At 45.2% G+C, this 5,000-nt stretch overlaps 1 protein-coding gene across 4 annotated transcripts in view; it reads right to left on the minus strand.

Moving 5' to 3' along the window:
- Positions 1-5,000, minus strand: part of ZEB2 (zinc finger E-box binding homeobox 2) — a 131,557-nt gene that overhangs the window by 57,173 nt on the left and 69,384 nt on the right. The gene's annotated exons all lie outside the window — the stretch shown is intronic.

The following is a 5,000-nucleotide window of genomic DNA, read 5'->3' on the forward strand; positions in this document are numbered from 1 at the left end:
CCAACTTCACTCTGGAATGAGAAAATGAGCACCTGACAAGGAAGCCCACAAACCAACAGGGATTCCGAGCCCAGATTTCATCCTGATAAAGAATGTTTAATTGCGAGCTGGAGGCTCAGTCCGTGAGCAGCACACCAAGGTTTTGCTACAGAGGTAGCTCTCGGGCTCCTCACTGCCCAGGGTTCGAACAGCCTCAGAAAGTGGCCTGCGAATCCCTCCTCAGTCACCGACTGTGAATGATCTGATCTCCCTCTCATGGCACAACCAAACTCTCAGGCCAGACCAGCAATTCTCACCTCTCTGTCTTCTTTCAAGTATCGAAATAAGGACCCAGTAGATGGAAGCGCTCCTGGGAGCCTGACAGTAAGTCACATTGTGCAATAAAAACATTTGCAAATGCTTAACTGTCTACAACAACAATGGCAACATGGAGAAGACCCCTTACTTATACTTTTGTATGAAAAGGAAACTCTGATCTAAGAATATTTCACCTCTGGGCTCATCATCCTTCTGCTTCTATCATTTCTCTTCTTTTTCTTCTTCTTCTTCTTCTTCTTCTTTTTTTTTTTTTTATCAGAGGCATGAAAGAGTGAGTAAGTGTGAATGCTTAGGTACCTGGGGTACGGAAAGGTGGTAATTAGCACAGCGGGATAATTGATGTGTAGATTGCAGCACGAACAAATGCTTTGACTTGTTTGTTCTTCTCACTCTTCTACATTCGGCCCTCGCCCCCCACCCCCCTTTAAAGCCCAGCCTAGCTAATGAACACCTCACCTGCTTAGTTAAGCTGATCACCCACATACATTAATCTGAAGGAAGCCCCTGGCCTTGCTCAAGACACTCAGGTGGTACCTTTTGCTCTCAGTTGCAAACTGACACTGCCCTTCATCCCTCCTGAGCTTTTCCATTTTACAGCCCCTAACACAGCAATGCCACTCAACCAAAAACAAAATGACAAAAATCCGCCCCACTCCTTTGGGGGTGGGGGTGGGGGTACAAATGGACACCAGAACCAGAGAAAATTATTTAAGACCCTCACCTGAGCAGCAAATGCAATGTCACTCACAGGACTTCCCAGTTTAGGGAATCTCAGAATAATAATGACCGGCAGTTTTGCTATTTCAATGGTCTTGGTGTGTCAGAAAGTTATTCAATATAACTCTAAACATGAATGTAAAGCATAGCCATGCGTTTGCTTTTCTGTCAGATTGGTTACATCAGGCTTTCCGACGGCGGGGGGGGGGGGCGGGCGGGGGGCAGTGACGCGGGGTCCTCTATCTGCCCCCTTCCTTCTTTTCTTGAAATTAAGCGTTTAAATCCTAACTTTTATACAGCAGTTGAACTTGGGAGTCCCTAGCTGAGGGCTGGCCCACCTATCTCGGAGCAAACCGAAACATGCTTGACCATAAAATGTCAAATGTTCATATGATGCTCTCAGAAGACTTCATACACCAATTCCTTTCGTTTTTCCAAATGGGCACCAGGCCAAGGGCTAAGGAATATCATCCAATCGTCCTTCTTGCCTTTCTGTAGCCACTCTTCTCCCTCTCCCCGCTGCTGAGTTAATGTGGAAAATATATACATTTTGTTTTCAGGACTCTGTTTTCACAGAGCTTGTGCCCTGATATCTTATCTTCAGCAAGGCTCTGGCTCTCTAGATCAATATTTATCCAGTGCCCAGTGCTCTTTGCTATGGGTTTTCTGAGATCCCAGGGAATTTTAATGATCATTAATCAATTTACTCTCATTTTTGTCTTCTCTCAAATACTTCCTCATGTGAGTTTGTTTAATGACTCATAAGGGCACCGTACCGAAGATTAAGGATTAAGTTTAATAACTGTAAATTTCAGAAAGCTGATTTCAAAGTTTGATAAAAGTTGAATACTTCGGTGTTTACAAGTTATCACACTTCTCTAAATGTCACGTCCTAAGTTCTTCAGGCCCCTGTGCTGTTTTACATGCAAGTGTTTCTCTGGCTGCTAAACATCTGGCCAGTAATGGCCTTAACCTTACAGAGAAGTGGGTTCTGACAGCGCAGGCTTCCCCCGCTCCCTGCAGTGGTAACATGGAATTATGACTGGGTTCATTAATAAGCAGCTCATGAAAAAGTGGAGAACATTTTACTGAACTGGTTCTCCTTTGCTTGCCCATGACATATGTGAGGATATTCATATGTCTAACATAGCCATACACATTCTTTCCTTGATCGCTGGATTTTGTTTATGGCCAGCATATATGCCTTTTATTTTTTTATATCCCTTCTATGTCTCCCATCTTGTTTATTCTGCTTGATAGTACACTTTGAACTAGACAACAACACATTTTCTCACAGCTCTCTAGACTCTTCTCCCCATCTATGTTAAAGTAAAGATAAACTAATGAGCCATAAAAATGCCCTGGGACACATGGGCATGCTGAGGCCATTTACCCCTTGAAGCATGGTGACCCTGCACTAGTCGCTGAGTAAGGGATTCCAGGTTTACGTGCCCTTCGACGGGCCCATTTGGCCTCCCTAATGGGCCGATTCCAAAAAGGAAGTGAAAAGAGAAGAAACAACCTTGTTCTGGGAGTCAGACTGCTTACATTTTAATTTTAGTTCCTTTACTTACTCCTTCATGGGTTTTGGCAAGATATTTAACCTGTCTCAGTGTCTTCCTCTACTGAATGGCGGTGTGTGTGTGTGTGTGTGTGTGTGTGTGTGTGTGTAATGACAGTATCCATTGGGAAGATTTAGATCAGTCCAATCATGTGAGGCTCCTAGAGCTTGGCATACAATAAGTGTTTAATAGATGCTAGGTATTATTATTATTTTTTTAAATCCTCACCCGAAGATATTTTTCCCATTGATTTTCAGACAGAGTGGAAGGGAGGGAGAGAGAGAAACATCAATGAGAGAGAGAGAGAGAGAGAGAGAGAGAGAGAGAGAGAGAGAGAGAGACATCAACTAGGCCGAGGATCAAACCTGCAACCAAGGTACATGCCCTTGACCTGGAATCGAAACCGTGACCCTTCAGTCCCTGGGCCAATGCTCTAACCACTGAGCATCCGGCCAGGGTGATGCTAGGTATTATTATTGTTATTATTTGCTCAGTCCAGGGACAGTTTTAGGTGACAGTGGGTTCTGCATAGTTTTCTCGTATTATAATTTTGTGATTAGAGCTATGATTTAGAGTAGATACCAGCAGCTACTAAGATTTTATTCTTTCTTTATTTCTAAGTTTGGCAAAGGGCGATGAAGGGCACTGAAAGGTCATCACAGTGAAGCATACAACGTAACATTTAGGAGTGTGGAGACACCTGCTGTGGAAAAGGGCCACCCCAGACACTAACCTAGGTGCGGTCCTGCCTTCTGATTTCTTCTTGCAGGAGCAGCCGCTCAAGTTTCAAGATGAAAAGAAACTTCCTGAAAGTTCACGCAGCTAAGTGGGAAACCTGAGGTTGCCATTTTTCATCTGTCTGATCTCAAAACGCAGCATCTCTTTGAACGCTGCATCACACTTTTTGAAACCTTGCACGCAAGGTACATGCTAAAAGGAGATTTTATGGTTTTTGACATTTATGTTGCAAGCATTCAAAAGAGATAAAAATAGACTCCATGCTGCTGATATAATTACTAGAGGCTATAAAAGCCAAGCAAAAATCTGGAGAGGGGCCGTGGGAATAGTCGGGGAAAGCACTTAAACAAGAAGGCCGTGACACAAACTAGGACAACACACTGTCCTTAACTCCTTCGGGGAGCTCCCCGGGTCCTGGTGGAGGCCCACCGCCTGAGACCCGGCCTTCATTTTGAACTTGGAAATCTCCCCATGTGCGGGCAGAGGCGATGCCAGCAAGCCACAGGTGGGCTCCACATGAGCAGGTGAGAAATGAGACTAGAAGGGGGAGGATGAGGATTTGGTGCCCCTAAAAGAGCACATCAATCCTAATTACCCTGCCTGGGCGCGCTGCTGATGTCGCACTTAGGTATTTATTTTTGCGTCAGGCAGTTTAGGAGAGTTTGAGGCAGAGGAGAGGCCGTGCCTTGGAAATCCCAGAGCAGGAAAGTTAAGCAGCGTCGGGAAGAGGAACCGGCTGAGCACTGAGCCCGCCTGCGCGCTGCTGAGGAAGCCAGGCCACAGGCACCTCTGCTGCAAATCCCGAGAAACCTGAGCATGAACTCCTGCCTGCACCTCAGAAGGAAGCAGGCTGGGGAGGAAGCAGGGTTTGGAAGTCTGCGTAAAAGCTGAGCACAGGAGACAGGGAGAGCTCTTCAGGAAAAGGGGCCTTGTTATTTCCTCCTGGCTCCTTTCTCATTACCATTGTAATTTTTAAAATGTAAGCCGAAACCCATGCTAACATAACATCCTCCATGACAAATGAAAAGCAATAAAAACTCCCTTGCATTCCAGGAACACCACTCATCTCTCACAAGCAACACCAGCAACACCCAGGAGCACCTGTACTAGGGACATCTTCAAACGCCCACATCTTTGCTTCTTGGTTGGATGTCAGGCAGCTGACAGTGACTAAAATAGAGACTCAGTTGGATCTAATGGCCAGGTGAAGTGTGGTCTAGAAACTTTGCATTATCCCTTCCGGATCAGAACAAAGGCGGGCGACACAGAACTGGTGGCTGTTTTGAGCTGGCCTTGCTTTTGACCATTCATGTGGTCATGTCCTTCAGCAAACACTGACTGTGAAACCAAATTCATCATTCTCCAGGAAAAGGGCAGAAACAGGGATGAAATGATTTCCTAAAGGTTACAAACTGAGTCGGGGAGGGGGGGAGGGTAGGATGAAAACATACAGCACTTAAGCTGTCTAGCTTAGTACAGGATCTGCATCGTTTAGATTCAGAAGAGTGGGCAAACTTGCTTTAGGAAAGGGCAAGTGACTTAGGGTGTTCTGGACATCAAGTCTTTCTGACCAGATATTTTAGGATGGCCTCTCATAGACTTGGGTACTAAGCTATGTTGTATTTATTGTAGCGATTCCAATGGGAAATATATACTAATTTAAGT

This window comes from Eptesicus fuscus, chromosome 11, assembly GCF_027574615.1.
Source record: "Eptesicus fuscus isolate TK198812 chromosome 11, DD_ASM_mEF_20220401, whole genome shotgun sequence".
NCBI classification, from domain to species: Eukaryota; Metazoa; Chordata; class Mammalia; order Chiroptera; family Vespertilionidae; genus Eptesicus; species Eptesicus fuscus.